Below are 20,436 nucleotides of genomic sequence, written 5' to 3'. Positions count from 1 at the left end.
AGCTTCCTCTCCACCATACTTGTATGGTGGGATATTCACACCCACTTGCATCCGAAGACCTCCGCTTCCGCTTTTGATGGGAACTGACAACATAAGAAGTCCGGACATACTTTGATAGTATATGAATAAGTGGGTAGCTACTGACAAGCATTAAGCATGTCACACAGCCCAAACATATAACATTTCAGGACACACCACACAGTTAACAACCACAGTGAAGCGTGTCAAAGCCCAAACATGTAACATTCAACAGGACACTTACACAACACATTCAAATCAAACAGTCAGACAACATACAAGAACATATACCCCAGCCGGCATTGCTCCCTGCCTATTTTCGTACAGCACACTATGTGTGCGCACACCTTTATTCACAAACTCTTCAACTTATACTCTTTTACCGAAGTTGCTACAGCTCGATTGGCCGAATACCCTTTGATCCTATTTCGGTGAATTTGACATCTGCCTTACATATAACAGATTAGCGGTTTAGCAGTTTTAATTTAGTTTGAGTGAAGGAATTCATTTTATAGCAAAATCCGAAATCGTGAAGAACTCATGAAAGTAAGCTTATTCTCGGATTCCTGAAACTTTAGATTTGCTCTTTCTTTTACTGCAAAGTACAACGTTGTTTTTTTTGTTTAAATCTTTCTAGACATGGTAAATATTAAGGACAAAGCAGTTTTCACATAGTTTGAGTGAAGGAATTCATTTTATAGATAAAATCCCAAGAGTCTGATGGGAAAAGAGAGTGAATGCGAAGTAGACTTTAACACGGCTATGGGAGCGAGCCGAGTGTGGGCTAACCAGGAGAATTGCTTGAAAGAAATGCGACCCCGAATGAGCGGTCAGAACAAAGCCTCAATACGGGATTCTCGTGGTGTTTTTGTTGCTGCCTTGTCTTTTGCACAGAGTAAAAGACAAGGCAGCCATCGAATAGGGCCCGATTGTTCCTACTTGGTCAGCCGAGGAGCAAGGGGGGGGGGAGCAAGCGTCTCAACCAAGCAAAGCTCACCATGGGGAAGGTGGCTATGCCAACAAGCCTGATGCCCTGCTCCCGCAGTGACGGATAATCGTACTCTGGTTTCTCTTCATAACGTACAAGTCTTTCGCCTTTTACTAAAGATTTCTGTGGAGAGCAGCACTAATGAGTTGTTTCTATTTTTGGCAGGCTTTACCTTTGCGGGTGAAGCCCTTTCTGTCTGTGCAAAAGAAATCTTGTTACTGTGCAGAGTGACTTCTCTGAGTAGAGTCGCCTTACTTGTTGCGACTGTGCCGATGTTCGAAGCTGGAGTGCAAAGTTGTTGCTTGAATGGTGCTTGCTGGAGCGTGCGGGAGTGCAAAGTTATACCATTTAAAAGGGCTGAAGAGTGCTCAGTGCAGCGGGTGGGCGACACTCTGGCCACCTTGAAAACCGAGGTTACATCCACTACCAGGGGCAGCCCAAGTTCTGCCGCAAGTGTGGTGAGCATGGGCACCTGGTTGAGGCTTGTACCAAGGTGTTATGTGGGAAGAGCAGAGAAATTGGGCAAACTTTTGGAGAGTGTCCAAATGGCAGGAAATGTAATCTCTGTGGAGAATTAAATCACCTCTTCAGAGATTGCCCTAAATCTTTTGCCAACAAATTAAAGACGGTAAAGCCACAGTCAAGCCAACAAAGAGAAGGACCAAAGGTGGCAGTTGGTGAACAAAGTGAAGAGGTTGACCCAATAAATTCAAACTTCCCGCCAAAAGCTTGGATTGGAAGTGAGGAGCAAAAAGGGGAGGGGCCTGTAGAGGCCTCACCACTCAGTGTTGAAGTCTGTGAGAATTCACAGGCAGAGGGTGGAGCTACGCTAAATGAGGAGGAAGAGCAGACAGGTGAGTCTAGTGAAGATACTCACCTCCCCGAAGGTCAACAGAAGGTCAATTTGTTGATAGGCATTCATTTATTTCTTCACTTCTGATGAAGTTTCAACAATAAACAACAAACTTTGTATTATTAGAAAGAACCAGAATCATTCTTCAGGAATCCGAAAATAAGCTCTATTTTATGAGTTATGCACGAATTCGGATTCTCCTATAAAACGAATTCATTAACTCAAACCAAGTTAAGACTGCTTTGTCCTTCATATTTATTCATGTCTAATCAAGTTTCAACGATAAACAACGTTGTACTTTGTAGAATGAGAAAGAACTTCTTCAGCAATAAGCATCTCTCGACATATGATGAAGTACAGATTTTGCTATAAAATTAATTCCTTCTATCAGCCTGACTTAAAACTGTTTGTCCTCCTTATTTATCCACTTCAAATCAAGTTTCAACAAATAAAAAAAAGTTGTAGTTTGAGAAAGTACAACTTAATCTTCAGCAATCAGTATAAAAAGAGGTGCAAATGCCAACCATACATACCTACAAGGTGGAGCGGAAGTATTCAGCTGCAAGTAGGTGTGAATGTTCGACTATAATTTGTAAAAAGCGGGTAAGAAAAGGTTCGAATGCCCGACTATATATTAACAAAAGCGGGAGGAGAGGTCTTCGGATGAGAGTGGGTGAGAATTTCCAACCATAATCTATAAAATACGGTGAAAAAAAATATGTGAATGCCTCATAGAACACTAAAAGCGGAAGTGTTCGGCTGCAAGAAGGTGTGAATGTCCGACTATATTTGGTGAAAAGCAGGTGAAGCAAGGTCTGAATGCCCAACCTTATATCATCAAAAGCGAGATCAGAGGTGTTTGGCTGCAAGAAGGCCATAGTTTTCCAAAAGCGGGTAAGGTGCGAATGTCCGACTAAATATCAACAAAATTTGGGACGGAGGTCTTCGGATGCAAGTGGGTGTTCCGCTGTACGAAGGTGTGAATGTCCGACCATACTTGGTAAAAAGCGGGTAAGAAAAGGTTAAAATACCCGACTGTACACAATCAATAGCGGGAGCGGATGTGTTCGGCTACAAGAAGATGTGAAAGTCCGACCATGGTTTGTAAAAAGCGGGTAAGAAAAGGTGCGAATGTCCGACAATGTATGATCAAAAGAGAGAGCGGAGGTTTTCGGATACAAGAAGGTTTGAATGTCCCACCATAGTTTGTAAAAAGCGGGTAAGAAAAGGTTCGAATGCCCGACTATACACCATCAAAAGCGGGAATAGAGGTGTTCCGCTGTAAGACGGTGTGAATGTCCGACCATAGTTGGTAAAAAGCGGGTAAGAAAAGGTTAAAATACCCGACTGTACACAATCAATAGCGGGAGCGGAGTTGTTTGGCTACAAGAAGGTGTGAAAGTCCGACCATGGTTTGTAAAAACCGGGAAGAAAAGGCTCGAAAGCCCGACTATACACCATCAAAAAGAAGGTTTGAATGTCCATCAATAATTGCTTTAAAACAAGAAAGTAAATTTTTGAATATCAAACCGCACATGATCATAAGCGGGAGAGGAGGTGTTCGGCTGCAAGAAGACTTAGACTTAGACTTAGACTTAGACTTAGACTTAGACTTAGACTTCCTTTATTGTCATTGCACAAAAAACACAAGGTGAATCTTGACAACGAAATGTCGTTACTTGGCTACCAGTGTAACAGAGCTAGACCTTATTCCTATACAATAAATATGTTTTCTATAACTAAGAGCTAAGAGCTAACTATATGCAGGGTAAATAAGTATATATATATTCATGTATATTGCACTAAGTTATTGATATATTGCACTAATTGTCAAAAGAAACATTAAAAATTGCACTGAGTTATTGCAAAGAGAAACATTAAATATTGCACTATAACAATTGCACTTAAGAGAACTAGAAAAGAATTTCACAGTCAGAGTAAAGTAAGTGCCAAGGAGTCCCCAGGTTCATGTTGAAGACAAAACTAGACTAACTAAGGTGCGTGTATTGTCAATGTCCATGGGGGGTGGTTTTTGTAGTGTCTGTGTGTGTGTTTAGGGGTGGAGGAGTGTTATGTGGCGTTAAGCAGTCTGATGGCCAGGGGGAAGAAACTGTTCAGTAGTCTGGTCGTTCTGCAGGAGATGCTGCGGAACCTTCTGCCGGACGCCAGGGGGGAAAACAGTCCATGGTTGGGGTGGGTGGGGTCGGAGAGGATCTGGTGAGCCCGGGATAGGCAGCGTCTGTCCGCGATGTTCTTGATGCAGGGGAGCGGAGCCCCCGTGATCTTCTCCCCTGTCCTCACCACCCTCTGTAGAGACTTCCAGTCAGAGGCCCTGCAGCTCCCAGACCAGATGGAGATGTAGCTGGTCAGCAGGCTCTCGATGGTCCCTCTGTAGAAGGTCTGAAGGATGGGGGGCGGGAGGGATGCTCTCTTCATCCGACGCAGGAAGTGCAGGCGCTGCTGGCCCTTCTTCACCAGTGAGGAGATGTGGGGTGACCAGCTGAGGTTGTCAGTGATGTGCACCCCCAGGAACTTGGTGCTGCTGACGACCTCCACAGCTGAGTCGTTGATAAGGAGGGGTGTGTGGGTGGGTCTAGATTTCCTGAAGTCAACGATAATTTCCTTGGTCTTGTTGACATTCAGGATCAGGTTGTTCCCTCTGCACCAGTCCACCAGATGCCGCACCTCCTCCCTGTATGCCGCCTCGTTGTTGTCCCGGATGAGACCCACTACTGTGGTGTCGTCCGCGTACTTCAGGATGTGGTTGGACCTGAGGCGTGGACGGCAGTCGTGGGTCATCAGGGTGAACAGCAGGGGGCTCAGGACACAGCCCTGGGGGGTGCCGGTGTTCAGGGTGATGACGTCGGAGGTGTTGTTCCCCACTCTGACAGCCTGGGTTCTGTCAGTGAGGAAGTCCAGCAGCCAGTTGCAGAGGGGGGTGTTTATTCCTAAGGGGCCCAGTTTGCCTACCAGGTCCTGGGGGATGATCGTGTTGAAAGCTGAGCTGAAGTCCAGGAACAGCATCCGCACGTGGGTGTTCTTCTCTTCCAGGTGCTCCAGGCTCAGGTGGAGAGCAGTGGAGACTGCATCCTCAGCACTGCGCTTGGACTGGTATGCAAACTGGAACGGGTCGTGTGATGGGGGCAGCGTGGAGATAATGTGGTCCTTAACAAGTCTTTCGAAGCACTTCATGATGGAGGATGTGAGTGCGACGGGGCGGAAGTCGTTAAGGCATGTGATGGTGGTTGTCTTCGGGACCGGAACGACAGTGGCAGACTTGAAGCACCATGGGACGACGGCCTGGTCCAGGGACGTGTTGAAGATGTCCGTGAGCACGTGGGTCAGCTGGTCCGAGCATTCTTTGATCAACCGACCTGGAATGCTGTCGGGACCTGCCGCTTTCCGCGCGTTGACCTTCCTCAGAACTTTCCGCACTGCTGATGCTTCTAGTCTGAGCGCCTGTTCGTCGGGGTGTGGTGTCGCTTTCCTCGCAGGGTTGGAGTTCAGCTCCTCAAATCTTCCGAAGAAGTTGTTGAGCTCATTGAGGAAGCTGGTGTCGTTCTGGCAGGATGAGGATGTGGGTTTGTAGTCTGTGACAGACTGGATGCCCTGCCACAGTTTCCTCGTGTCTTTGGAGTCTTGGAAGAGACCTTGGATTTTCCGGCTGTGGGCTCGCTTGGCGTCTCTGATGGCCCGGTTCAGGTTAGCCCTAGCAGACCTGAGAGCCGCAGAATCACCAGATTTGAACGCAGCATTTCGTTCTCTCAGCTTTGCTCGCACCTCCTTGGTCATCCAGGGTTTCTGGTTTGCCCGAGTGACTATTGTTTTTGTTACTGTCTCTTTTTCCATGCACCAACTGATGTAGTCGGACACCGATGCAGCATACTCCTCCACGTTGGTGCGCTGGTTGTCTGTTGCAGCCTCCTTGAAGATGCTCCATTCAGTGCACTCAAAACAGTCCTGCAGTGCAGACATCGCTCCCTCAGGCCATACTCGCACCTTCTTCACTGCCGGTTTTTCTCTGGTGAGCCGGGGCTGGTATGCAGGAATTAGCATGACAGAGAGATGGTCTGAGGAGCCCAGGTGGGGGCGGGGGGCTGCTCTGTAGGCCTTCTTTACGTTGGTGTAAACAAGGTCCAGCTTGTTCGCCCCTCTTGTAGCGAAGTCCACGTGTTGGTAAAAGTTTGGAAGCACAGTCTTCATGTTGGCCTGGTTGAAGTCGCCAGCAACAATAAAAACCCCTTCCGGCTGTGTGGCTTGCATGTCCGTGATGTTATGGTGGAGAACACTGAGGGCTTGCTTCGTGTTGGCGCTGGGTGGGATGTAAACAGCAACAATGGTGACGCTGGTGAACTCACGTGGCAGGTAAAAGGGTCGGCATCTCACAGTCAGGAGTTCAATGTCTGCAGAGCAGTGACTGGAGACCCAGGAAGCGTTGTTACACCAGCTGTTCTTCGTGTAGATGCAAACGCCCCCCCCTCGAGTTTTACCTGTGAGAGCGCTGCTTCTGTCGGCTCTAAATGTTGTTAGCCCGTCCAGGCTAACTGCGCTATCTGGGACCGATGCACTGAGCCATGTTTCAGTGAGGACAATGGCACAGCAGTTTCTTGTTTCAAGCTTTGAATGTAGTTCCAGCTTGAGGTAGTCCATTTTATTTTCCAGGGAGCGTACATTGGCGAGCAGCAGTGAGGGAAGCGGCGAACTGTACGGGTTAGCTTTTAGCTTAGCTGTTAGTCCTCCGCGGCAGCCGCGCTTCTGCTTCCTGTCGCACCGTCTCCGACGTCTCCATGGGCGGCCACTAGTTGTGGGAGGGACCGCTGTTTCGCTGGCCGCTCGGTCCGCTCGGCGTAGCAGTCCGAGGCTAGCGAGTGCGGTCCGCGTCTCCGTGCAGAGGAAGTCTTGGAGCCCTAATTTCCTGAGACTAATTGCAGTCTTACGGGTGTACACTGTTCCTACACCATGACGCTGTGTTGTAGGTACAGGAATCGCTGTCTTAACTGCTGAAAGTAGCCTAAGGTTTGCAATGCTAACCGGAGCCGAAGTAGCCGCAGCCGAGCAGGGCGCCGCCATGTTTTGAATGTCCACCCATAATTCATGAAAAATGGGTAAAAAAAAAGGTGCAAATGCCTAACAATACATTATCAAAAGCAGGTGTGAATGTCAGATCATAATTTGTAAAAAGCTGATGAGAAAGGGTGAGAATGCCCGACTATACACCATCAAATGCGGGAGCGGAGGTGTTCGGCTCTGAGTAGGTGTGAATGTCCGACCATAATTGCTGAAGAATGTGTTAGAAAAGGTAAGAATGCTGGACCATACATCATCAAAAGCGGGAGAGGTGGTGTTCGGCTGCAAAAAGGTGTGACTGTTCGACTAAAGTTTGTAAAAAGTGGGTAAGACAAGGTGCGAATGCCTGACAATGTATGATCAAAAGCGGTAGCGGAGGTGTTCAGCTGCAAGAAGGTCTACATGTCCATCAATAATTGCTAGAAAACATGAAAGAAACTTTTCGAAAATCAAACCGCACATGATCATAAGTGGGATAGGAGGTGTTCAGCTGCAAGGTGTGAATGTCCACCCATAATTCCTGAAAAATGGGCAAAAAAAAGGTGTGAATGCCCAACCATACATCATCAAAAGCAGGAGTGGAAGTGTTCGGCTACAAGAAGGTGTGAACGTCCAACCAAAATATGTAAAAAGAAGTTAAGAAAAGGTTCGAATATCCAACCAAACATAATCAAAAGCGGGAGCAGAGCTGTTCGACTGCAAGTAGGTGTGAATGTCAGATCATAATTTGCAAAAAGCTGATGAGAAAGGGTGAGAATGCCCGACTATACATCATCAAAAGCGGGAGCGGAGTTGTTCGGCTGTGAGTAGGTGTGAATCTCCGACCATAATTGCTGAAAAATGTGTTAGAAAAGGTAAAAATGCCGGTCCATACATCATCAAAAGCGAGAGAGGTTGTGTTCGACTGCAAGTAGGTGTGAATGTCCAGCCATAATTACTCACAAACGGGTAAGAAAAGGTAGTAGCCAGACCATATATGATCAAAACAGGGAGCGGAGGTGGTTCAGCTGCAAGAAGGTTTGAATGTCAAACTAAAGTTCAAATATATTAACAAAAGCGGGAGGAGAGGTCTTCGGATGAGAGTGGTTGAAAATTTCCAACCATAATGTATAAAATGCGGTGAAAAAAAAGGTGTGATAGAACACTAAAAGGTGGAGCGGAAGTGTTCGGCTGCAAGAAGGTGTGAATGTCCGACTATATTTGGTGAAAAGCAGGTGAAGCAAGGTCTGAATGCCCAACCTTACATCATCAAAAGCAAGATCAGAGTTGTTTGGCTGCAAGAAGGCCATAGTTTGCCAAAAGCGGGTAAGGTGCGAATGTCCGACTAAATATCAACAAAATTTGGGGCGGAGGTCTTCGGATGCAAGTGGGTGTGAATATCCCACCATACAAGTATGGTGGATGGAGAGGAAGCTGTGAATAGCCGACCATAGTTTGGAAAAAGCGGGTAAGAAAAGGTTTGAATGCCCGAACATACACCATCAAAAGAGGGAGCGGAGGTGTTCCGCTGTACGAAGGTGTGAATGTCCAACCATACTTGGTAAAAAGCGGGTAAGAAAAGGTTAATATACCCGACTGTACACAATCAATAGCGGGAGCGGATGTGTTCGGCTACAAGAAGGTGTGACAGTCCGACCATGGTTTGTAAAAAGCCGGTAAGAAAAGGTGCGAATGTCCGACAATGTATGATCAAAAGAGAGAGCGGAGGTTTTCGGATACACGAAAGTTTGAATGTCCTACCATAGTTTGTAAATAGCGGGTAAGAAAAGGTTCAAATGCCCGACTATACACCATAAAAAGCGGGAGCGGAGGTGTTCCGCTGTAAGACGGTGTGAATGTCCGACCATAGTTGGTAAAAAGCGGGTAAGAAAAGGTTAAAATACCCGACTGTACAAAATCAATAGCGAGAGCGGAGTTGTTCGGCTACAAGACGGTGTGAAAGTACGACCATGGTATGTAAAAAGCAGTTAAGAAAAGGTTCGAATATCCAACCAAACATAATCAAAAGCGGGAGCAGAGCTGTTCGACTGCAAGTAGGTGTGAATGTCCAGCCATAATTACTCACAAACGGGGGAAGAAAAGGTAGTATTGCCAGACCATACATGATCAAAACAGGGAGCGGAGGTTCAGCTGCAAGGTGTGAATGTCTGACTATAGTTTGTAAAAAGCGGGTAAGACAAGGTGCGAATGCCCGACAATGTATGATCAAAAGAGAGAGCGGAGGTGTTCGGCTGCAAGGTCTGAATGTCCAACCATAATTTGTAAAAACCGGGTAAGAAAAGGCTCGAAAGCCCGACTATACATCATCAAAAGCGGGAGCGGAGGTGTTCAGCTGCAAGAAGGTGTGAATGTTCGACTAAAGTTTGTAAAAAGCTGGTAAGACAAGGAGCGATGTCCCGACATTGTATGATCAAAAGCGGGAGCGGAGGTGTCCAGCTGTGAGTAGGTGTGAATGTCCGACCATAATTGCTGAAAAATGTGTTAGAAAAGGTAAGAATACTGGGCCATACATCATCAAAAGCGGGAGAGGTGGTGTTCGGCTGCAAGAAGGTGTGAAAGTCCAACAATGGTTTGTAAAAAGCGGGTAAGAAAAGGTTAAAATACCCGACTGTACACAATCAATAGCGGGAGCGGATGTGTTCGGCTACAAGAAGATGTGAAAGTCCGACCATGGTTTGTAAAAAGCGGGTAAGAAAAGGTGCGAATGTCCGACAATGTATGATCAAAAGAGAGAGCGGAGGTTTTCGGATACAAGAAGGTTTGAATGTCCCACCATAGTTTGTAAAAAGCGGGTAAGAAAAGGTTCGAATGCCCGACTATACACCATCAAAAGCGGGAGCAGAGGTGTTCCGCTGTAAGACGGTGTGAATGTCCGACCATAGTTGGTAAAAAGCGGGTAAGAAAAGGTTAAAATACCCGACTGTACACAATCAATAGCGGGAGCGGAGTTGTTCGGCTACAAGAAGGTGTGAAAGTCCGACCATGGTTTGTAAAAACCGGGAAGAAAAGGCTCGAAAGCCCGACTATACACCATCAAAAAGAAGGTTTGAATGTCCATCAATAATTGCTTTAAAACAAGAAAGTAAATTTTCGAATATCAAACCGCACATGATCATAAGCGGGAGAGGAGGTGTTCGGCTGCAAGAAGGTGTGAATGTCCACCCATAATTCATGAAAAATGGGTAAAAAAAAAGGTGCGAATGCCTAACAATACATTATCAAAAGCAGGTGTGAATGTCAGATCATAATTTGTAAAAAGCTGATGAGAAAGGGTGAGAATGCCCGACTATACACCATCAAATGCGGGAGCGGAGGTGTTCGGCTCTGAGTAGGTGTGAATGTCCGACCATAATTGCTGAAGAATGTGTTAGAAAAGGTAAGAATGCTGGACCATACATCATCAAAAGCGGGAGAGGTGGTGTTCGGCTGCAAAAAGGTGTGACTGTTCGACTAAAGTTTGTAAAAAGTGGGTAAGACAAGGTGCGAATGCCTGACAATGTATGATCAAAAGCGGGAGCGGAGGTGTTCTGCTGCAAGAAGGTCTACATGTCCATCAATAATTGCTAGAAAACATGAAAGAAACTTTTCGAAAATCAAACCGCACATGATCATAAGTGGGATAGGAGGTGTTCAGCTGCAAGGTGTGAATGTCCAACCATAATTCCTGAAAAATGGGCAAAAAAAAGGTGTGAATGCCCAACCATACATCATCAAAAGCAGGAGTGGAAGTGTTCGGCTACAAGAAGGTGTGAACGTCCAACCAAAATATGTAAAAAGAAGTTAAGAAAAGGTTCGAATATCCAACCAAACATAATCAAAAGCGGGAGCAGAGCTGTTCGACTGCAAGTAGGTGTGAATGTCAGATCATAATTTGCAAAAAGCTGATGAGAAAGGGTGAGAATGCCCGACTATACATCATCAAATGCGGGAGCGGAGTTGTTCGGCTGTGAGTAGGTGTGAATCTCCGACCATAATTGCTGAAAAATGTGTTAGAAAAGGTAAAAATGCCGGTCCATACATGATCAAAAGCGAGAGAGGTTGTGTTCGACTGCAAGTAGGTGTGAATGTCCAGCCATAATTACTCACAAACGGGTAAGAAAAGGTAGTAGCCAGACCATATATGATCAAAACAGGGAGCGGAGGTGGTTCAGCTGCAAGAAGGTTTGAATGTCAAACTAAAGTTCAAATATATTAACAAAAGCGGGAGGAGAGGTCTTCGGATGAGAGTGGTTGAAAATTTCCAACCATAATGTATAAAATGCGGTGAAAAAAAAGGTGTGATAGAACACTAAAAGGTGGAGCGGAAGTGTTCGGCTGCAAGAAGGTGTGAATGTCCGACTATATTTGGTGAAAAGCAGGTGAAGCAAGGTCTGAATGCCCAACCTTACATCATCAAAAGCAAGATCAGAGTTGTTTGGCTGCAAGAAGGCCATAGTTTGCCAAAAGCGGGTAAGGTGCGAATGTCCGACTAAATATCAACAAAATTTGGGGCGGAGGTCTTCGGATGCAAGTGGGTGTGACAGTCCGACCATGGTTTGTAAAAAGCCGGTAAGAAAAGGTGTGAATGTCCGACAATGTATGATCAAAAGAGAGAGCGGAGGTTTTCGGATACACGAAAGTTTGAATGTCCTACCATAGTTTGTAAATAGCGGGTAAGAAAAGGTTCAAATGCCCGACTATACACCATAAAAAGCGGGAGCGGAGGTGTTCCGCTGTAAGACGGTGTTAATGTCCGACCATAGTTGGTAAAAAGCGGGTAAGAAAAGGTTAAAATACCCGACTGTACAAAATCAATAGCGAGAGCGGAGTTGTTCGGCTACAAGACGGTGTGAAAGTACGACCATGGTTTGTAAAAAGCAGTTAAGAAAAGGTTCGAATATCCAACCAAACATAATCAAAAGCGGGAGCAGAGCTGTTCGACTGCAAGTAGGTTTGAATGTCCAGCCATAATTAATCACAAACGGGGGAAGAAAAGGTAGTATTGCCAGACCATACATGATCAAAACAGGGAGTGGAGGTTCAGCTGCAAGGTGTGAATGTCTGACTATAGTTTGTAAAAAGCGGGTAAGACAAGGTGCGAATGCCCGACAATGTATGATCAAAAGAGAGAGCGGAGGTGTTCGGCTGCAAGGTCTGAATGTCCAACCATAATTTGTAAAAACCGGGTAAGAAAAGGCTCGAAAGCCCGACTATACATCATCAAAAGCGGGAGCGGAGGTGTTCAGCTGCAAGAAGGTGTGAATGTTCGACTAAAGTTTGTAAAAAGCTGGTAAGACAAGGAGCGATGTCCCGACATTGTATGATCAAAAGCGGGAGCGGAGGTGTCCAGCTGTGAGTAGGTGTGAATGTCCGACCATAATTGCTGAAAAATGTGTTAGAAAAGGTAAGAATACTGGACCATACATCATCAAAAGCGGGAGAGGTGGTGTTCGGCTGCAAGAAGGTGTGAAAGTACAACAATGGTTTGTAAAAAGCGGGTAATAAAAGGTTCGAATGCCCGAATATACATCATCAAAAGCGGAAGCGGAGGTGTTCGGATGCAAGAAGGTGTGAACGTCCGACCAAAGTTTGTAAAAAGCAGTGAAAAGCGAGAAAAAGCTTTTCGTGAGTTTTGCATGATTTGGGATTTTTCTTATAAAATGCATTACTTCACTCAAACTATGTTAAAACTGATTTGTCCTTCATATTTACCATGTCTAGAAAGATTTAAACAAAAAAACAACGTTGTACTTTGCAGTAAAAGAAAGAGCAAATCTAAAGTTTCAGGAATCCGAGTATAAGCCTGCTTTCATGAGTTCTGCACGATTTCGGATTTTGCTATAAAATGAATTGCTTTGCTCAAACCAAGTTAAAACTGCTTTGTCCTTCCATATTCATCAATGTCTAGATCGACTTCAACAAAGAAAAACATTGGACTTTGCAGTAGAAGAAGTTGAAATCCATCTACACATTGATAAATACGAAGGACAAAGCAGTTCCCACTTGCCCATAAGAAAATAAGCTTATTCTCGGATTCCTGATCCTTCAGTTTTGCTCTTTCTTCTACTGCAAAATACAATGTTGTTCTTTGTTGAAGTCGATCTAGACATTGATAAATATGAATGAAAAAGCAGTTTTAACTTGGTTTGAGTGAATGAATTCATTTTATACATAAAATCCGAAATCGTGCAGAACTCATGAAAATAAGCTTATTCTCGGATTTCTAAAACTTTTGATTGGCTCTTTCTTTTACTGCAAAGTACAACGTTGTTTTTTTGTTTAAATCTATCGAGACATTGATAAATATGAAGGTAAAAGCCGTTTTAACATAGTTTGAGTGAAGGAATTTATTCTATAGATAAAATCCCAAATCATGCAGAACTCCTCAAAAGGGGCGTATGGCTTAATCACAAGTGTGGCTCTTTCTCATTCAGGGTAGTATGAGGAAGTTTATGCTTGAAATATATGTAGAAATGGGTACATATGAAGGACAAAGCAGTGTTAACTTAGTTTGAGTGAAGGAATTAATTTTATACATAAAATCCCAAATCATGCAGAACGTATGAAAAGAAGCTTATTCTCGGATTCCTGATCCTTCAGTTTTGCTCTTTCTTCTACTGCAAAATACAATGTTGTTCTTTGTTGAAGTCGATCTAGACATTGATAAATATGAAGGAAAAAGCAGTTTTAACTTGGTTTGAGTGAATGAATTCATTTTATACATAAAATCCGAAATCGTGCAGAACTCATGAAAATAAGCTTATTCTCAGATTCCTAAAACTTTTGATTTGCTCTTTCTTTTATTGCAAAGTACAACGTTGTTTTTTTGTTTAAATCTATCGAGACATTGATAAATATGAAGGTAAAAGCCGTTTTAACATAGTTTGAGTGAAGGAATTAATTTTATAGATAAAATCCCAAACCATGCAGAACTCCTCAAAAGGGGCGTATGGCTTAATCACAAGTGTTGCTCTTTCTCATTCAGGGTAGTATGAGGAAGTTTATGCTTGAAATATATGTAGAAATGGGTACATATGAATGACAAAGCAGTGTTAACTTAGTTTGCGTGAAGGAATTAATTTTATACATAAAATCCGAAATCGTGCAGAACTCATGAAAATAAGCTTATTCTCGGATTCCTAAAACTTTTGATTTGCACTTTCTTTTACTGCAAAGTACAACGGTGTTTTTTGTTGAAATCTATCTAGACATTGATAAATACCAGTCGAAACTCTGCTGCCGCTTTTGATAATTTATGGTTGGGCATTCTTACCTTTTCTTACCCGCTTTTTACAAATTATGATCTTACATTCACACCTACTTGCAGTCGAACACCTTCTCATCCACTTATGATCATGTGCGGTTGGGCTTTCGCACCTTTTCTTACCCATTTTTCAGTAATTATGGGTGGACATTCAGACCTTCTTGCAGCCGAAATCCTCCACTCCTCTTTTGATCATACATTGTCGGGAATTCACACCTTGTCTTACCCGCTTTTTACAAACTTTAGTCGGACATTCAAACCTTCTTGCAGCTGAACCACCTCCGCTCCCTGTTTTGATCATATATGGTCTGGCAATAGTACCCTTTCTTACCCGTTTGTGAGTAATTATGGCTGGACATTCACACCTACTTGCAGCCGAACACAACCTCTCCCGCTTTTGGTGATATATGGTCCGGCATTCTTACCTTTTCTAACACATTTTTCAGCAATTATGGTTGTAGAATCACACCTACTCACAGCCGAACAACTCCGCTCCCACATTTGATAGTGTATAGTCGGGCATTCTCACCCTTTCTCAACAGCTTTTTGCAAATTATGATCTGATATTCACACCTACTTGCAGTCGAACAGCTCTGCTCCCGCTTTTGATTATGTTTGGTTGGATATTCGAACATTTTCTTAACTGCTTTTTACAAACTTTGGTCGGACGTTCACACCGTCTTGCAGCCGAACACCTCCGCTTCCGCTTTTGATGGTATATAGTCGGGCATTCGAGCCTTTTCTTACCCGCCTATTACTTACTATGGTTGGACATTCAAACCTTCTTGTAGCCGAACACATCCGCTCCTGCTTTTGATGATGTATTATTTGGCATTTGCACCTTTTCTTACCCATTTTTCATTAATTTTTGGTCGGATATTCAGACCTTCTTGCAACTGAACACCTCTGCTCCCGCTTTTGATGGTGTATAGTCGGGCTTTCGAGCCTTTTCTTCCCCGATTTTTACAAATTGTGGTTGGACATTCAGACCTTGCAGCCGAAAACCTCCGCTCCCTCTTTTGATCATACATTGTCGGGCATTCGCCCCTTGTCTTACACGGTTTTTACAAACTTTAGTCAGACATTCACACCTTGCAGCTGAACCACCTCCATTCCCTGTTTTGATCATGTGTGGTCTGGAAATACTACCTTTTCTTCCCCCGTTTGTGAGTGATTATGGCTGGACATTCACACCTACTTGCAGCCGAAAAACCACCTCTCCCGCTTTTGATGATGTATTGTCCGGCATTCTAGTCTTTTCTATCACATTTTTCAGCAATTATGATCTGACATTCACACCTACTTGCAGTCGAACAGCTCTGCTCCCGCTTTTGATTATGTTCGGTTGGATATTCAAACCTTTTTTTAACTGCTTTTTACAAACTTTGGTCGGACGTTCACACCTTCTTGCAGCCGAACACCTCCGCTTCCGCTTTTGATGGTATATATTCGGGTATTCGAACCTTTTCTTACCCGCTTTTTACAAACCATGGTTGGACTTTCATACCTTCTTGTAGCTGAACAACTCCACTCCTGCTTTTGATGATTTATGGTTGGACATTCGCATCTTTTCCTACCCATTTTTCAGTAATTATGGGTGGATATTCACACCTTCTTGCAGCTGAACACCTCCTCTCCCGCTAATGATCATGTAAGGTTTGATATTCGAAAATTTTCTTTCATGTTTTAAAGCAATTATTGATGGACATTCACACCTACTTGCAGCCGAACACCACCTCTCCCGCTTTTGATGATGTATGGACCGGCATTCTTACCTTTTCTAACACATTTTTCAGCAATTATGGTTGGAGAATCACACCTACTCACAGCCGAACATCTCCGCTACCGCATTTGATGGTGTATAGTCGGGATTCTCCCTCCTGAGCTGTCACCTTATCGTGGTGGGGGAGTTTGCGTGCCCCAATGAGTCTGGGAGCTATGTTGCCCGGGGCTTTAAGCCCCTGGTAGGGTCACCCAAGGCAAACAGATCCTAGATGAGGGACCAGACAAAGAACAGCTCAAAAGACCCCTTATGATGAACAAAAAATTTGGACCTCGTGATCCCTTGCCCGGATATGGGACACCGGGGCCTCCCCCCGGAGCCAGGCCCGGGGGTGGGGCCCGGCAGCGGGCGCCTGGTGGCCGGGTCTGTGCCCATGGGGCTCGGTCGGGCATAGCCCGAAATGATGACGTGGGTCCCCCTCTTCCGACGGGCTCACCACCCGTGGGAGGGGCCAAGGGGGTCGGGTGCGATGTGAGCTGGGTAGCGGCCGAAGGCAGAGGCCTTGGCGGTCTGATCCTCGGCTACTGAAGCTAGCTCTTGGGACGTGGAATGTCACCTCTCTGTGGGGGAAGGAGCCGGAGCTGGTGCGCGAGGCTGAGCGGTTCCGGCTAGATATAGTCGGACTCACCTCGACGCACGGCTTGGGCTCTGGAACCAGTCCTCTTGAGAGGGGTTGGACTCTCTTCCACTCTGGAGTTGCCCGTGGTGAGAGGCGCAGAGCAGGTGTGGGCATACTTATTGCCCCCCGGCTGTGTGCCAGTACATTGGGGTTTACCCCAGTGAACGAGAGGGTAGCCTCCCTCCGCCTTCGGGTGGGGGGACGAGTCCTGACTTGTTTGTGCCTATGCGCCAAACAGCAGTTCAGAGTACCCACCCTTTTTGGAGTCTCTGGGGGAGGCACTGGAGAATGCTCCTACCGGAGACTCCCTCGTTCTGCTGGGGGACTTCAATGCTCACGTGGGCAATGACAGTGAGACCTGGAGGGGTGTGATTGGGAGGAACGGCCCCCCCGATCTGAACCAGAGTGGTGTTATGTTGTTGGACTTCTGTGCTGGTCATGGACTGTCCATAACGAACACCATGTTCAGACATAAGGGTGTCCATATGTGCACTTGGCACCAGGACACCCTTGGCCGCAGTTCGATGATCGACTTTGTGGTTGTATCATCGGACTTGCGGCCGTATGTCCTGGACACTCGGGTGAAGAGAGGGGCGGAGCTGTCAACTGATCACCACCTGGTGGTGAGTTGGCTCCGCTGGTGGGGGAGGATGCCGATCAGACCTGGCAGGCCCAAACGTATTGTGAGGGTCTGCTGGGAGCGTTTGTCAGAATCCCCCGTCAGAAGGAGCTTTAACTCCCACCTCCGGCAGAGCTTCAACCATATCCCGGGGGAGGTGGGGGACATTGAGTCCGAATGGGCCATGTTCCGTGACTCCATTGCCGAGGCAGCTGATCGGAGTTGTGGCCGTAAGGTGGTCGGTGCCTGTCGTGGCGGCAACCCTCGAACCTGCTGGTGGACACCAGTGGTGAGGGAAGCCGTCAAGCTGAAGAAGGAGTCCTATCGGGCCTTTTTGGCCAGTGGGACCCTGGAAGCAGCTGATAGGTACCGACAGGCCAGACGGGCTGCGGCTTCGGCGGTTGCTGAGGCAAAAACTCGGGCCTGGGAGGAGTTCGGTGAGACCATGGAGAACGATTTCCGGACGGCCTCGAAGAGATTCTGGTCCACCATCCGGCGTCTCAGGGGGGGGAAGCGGCTCACAGTCAACACTGTTTACAGTGGGGACGGGGGTTTGCTGACCTCAACTAGGGATGTTGTGAGTCGGTGGGGGGAGTACTTCGAGGAACTCCTCAATCCTACCAACACGTGCTCGGAAGAGGCAGAGTCGGAGAGCTCGGAGACAGGGCCTCCCATTTCTGGGGCTGAGGTTGCCGAGGTGGTCAAAAAGCTCCTCGGTGGCAAGGCCCCGGGGGTGGATGAGGTCCGTCCTGAGTTTCTCAAGGCTCTGGATGTTGTAGGGCTGTCTTGGCTGACACGCCTCTGCAGCATCGCGTGGACATCGGGGACAGTGCCTCTGGACTGGCAGATTGGGGTGGTGGTCCCCCTCTTTAAAAAGGGGGACCGGAGGGTGTGTTCCAACTATAGGGGTATCACACTCCTCAGCCTCCCTGGTAAGGTCTATTCGGGGGTATTGGAGAGGAGGATCCGTCGGATAATCGAGCCTCGGATTCAGGAGATGCAGTGTGGCTTTCGTCCTGGCCCATTTGTGAGTAATTATGGCTGGACATTCACACCTACTTGCAGCCGAACACCACTTCTCCCGCTTTTGATGATGTATGGACCGGCATTCTTACCTTTTCTAACACATTTTTCAGCAATTATGGTTGGAGATTCACACCTACTCACAGCCGAACACCTCCGCTCCCGCATTTGATGGTGTATATTCGGGCATACGAACCTGTTCTTACCCGCTTTTTACAAACCATGGTCGGACTTTCACACCTTCTTGTAGCTGAACAACTCCGCTCCCTCTTTTGATTGTGTACAGTCGGGCATACAAACCTGTTCTTACCCGCTTTTTACAAACTATGGTCGGACATTCAAACCTTCTTGTAGCCGAACACATCCACTCCTGCTTTTGATGATGTATGGTTGGGCATTCGCACCTTTTCTTACCCATTTTTCAGTAATTATGGGTGGATATTCACACCTTCTTGCAACGGAACACCTCCTCTCCCGCTTACGATTATGTGCGGTTTGATATTCGAAAATTTTCTTTCATGTTTTATAGCAATTATTGATGGACATTCATACCTTCTTGAAGCCGAACACATCCACTCCTGCTTTTGATGATGTATGGTTGGAATTTCGAACCTACTTGTTGCCCGTTTTTCATTAATTATGGGTAGACATTCACACCTTGTTGCAGCCAAACACCTCCGCTCCCTGTTTTGATCATGTATGTTTTGACATTCGCACCTTTTCTCACCTGCTTTTTACTATTGTCGGCCAATCATAGCTTCCTCTCCACCATACTTGTATGGTAGGAAATTCTCACCCACTCTCATCCAAAGACCTCTCCTCCCGCTTTTGTTAATATTTAGTCGGGCATTCGAACCTTTTCTTACCCACTTTTTACAAATTTTGGTCGAACATTCACACCTACTTGACGCTGAATACTTCCGCTCCACCTTTTAGTGATGTATGGTTGGCATTTGCACCTTTTGTTGCCCTCTTTTTATACTGATTGCTGAAGATTAAGTTGTTCTTTCTCAAACTACAATTTTTTTTTAATTGTTGAAACTTGATTTGAAGTGGATAAATAAGGAGGACAAACAGTTTTAAGTCACGCTGATAGAAGAAATTAATTTTATAGCAAAATCTGTATTTCGTCATATGTCGAGAGATGCTTATTGCTGAAGAAGTTCTTTCTCATTCTACAAAGTACAACGTTGTTTATCGTTGAAACTTGATTAGACATGAATAAATATGAAGGACAAAGCAGTCTTAACTTGGTTTGAGTTAATTAATTCGTTTTATAGGAGAATCCGAATTCGTGCTTATTTTCGGATTCCTGAAGAATGAGTCTGGTTCTTTCTCATAATACAAAGTTTGTTGTTTATTGTTGAAACTTCATCAGAAGTGAAGAAATAAATGAATGCCTATCAACAAATGTGGGATCTAAACTCTACTGCTTCCTCTAAAATAATTTCTTTTCTCAATTCAGAAATGTGTGTGTGTAAGTCACAACACCCGTGACACCAAAACGGCTTTCTTTTCTCTCTTTTCTCTACACTCTGCACTATGAGCACACACACCAAATCAGAAAGGCTTTTTTCTCTCTTTTCTACATTATGGACTGTGGGGACACAAAACCGCTCTCTCTTTTTTTTTTTGATTGTGTGCCAGGGCGTTGTCTCACGTATTAGATTATGCTTAAGATACGAATGGGTTTATCAGTCACATCAGAATCCATACATACTGATCCTCCCGTAATAAAATGGTCGGATCTTATCAAACACACTTTGTTTCTTGTGACAATCAAGTCAGCGAAACAGCGTATACACGTCAAGACACTGAATCAAGTTTGCCACAAGCACTCATAAGTTTGGCAGTATTGCTCTGCCGACAGCAATCATACACCCATTTTATTTTCGTGAGACGTGCAGGCACCTGTTCATCTACTGTTCTATCACTATGAATTAGTTTATCTATTATCAATAAGGATACTTCTACAACTACTATCAAAGTATGTCCAGACTTCTTATGTTGTCAGTTGCTATATATGAATAAGTGGGTAGCTACTGACAAGCATTAAGCATGTCACACAGCCCAAACATATAACATTTCAGGACACACCACACAGTTAACAACCACAGTGAAGTGTCAAAGCCCAAACATTCAACAGGACACTTACACAACACATTCAAATCAAACAGTCAGACAACATACAAGAACATATACCCCAGCCGGCATTGCTCCCTG

The 20,436-nt window shown here is 45.4% G+C and overlaps 1 non-coding gene across 1 annotated transcript; it reads left to right on the top strand.

Moving 5' to 3' along the window:
* The first annotated feature begins 1,075 nt into the window (after positions 1-1,075).
* Positions 1,076-1,189, top strand: LOC140274204 (U5 spliceosomal RNA). The gene has a single exon (XR_011908178.1). It is a non-coding gene; the product is annotated as a U5 spliceosomal RNA (small nuclear RNA).
* The last annotated feature ends 19,247 nt before the right edge of the window (positions 1,190-20,436 follow it).

Source organism: Leuresthes tenuis, unplaced genomic scaffold (genome assembly GCF_036924035.1).
Source record: "Leuresthes tenuis unplaced genomic scaffold, fLeuTen1.0.hap1 SCAF_17, whole genome shotgun sequence".
Classification (NCBI taxonomy): Eukaryota; Metazoa; Chordata; class Actinopteri; order Atheriniformes; family Atherinopsidae; genus Leuresthes; species Leuresthes tenuis.
Note: the sequence above shows the minus strand (reverse complement) of the source record. Positions and strands in the feature narration are given on the sequence as shown.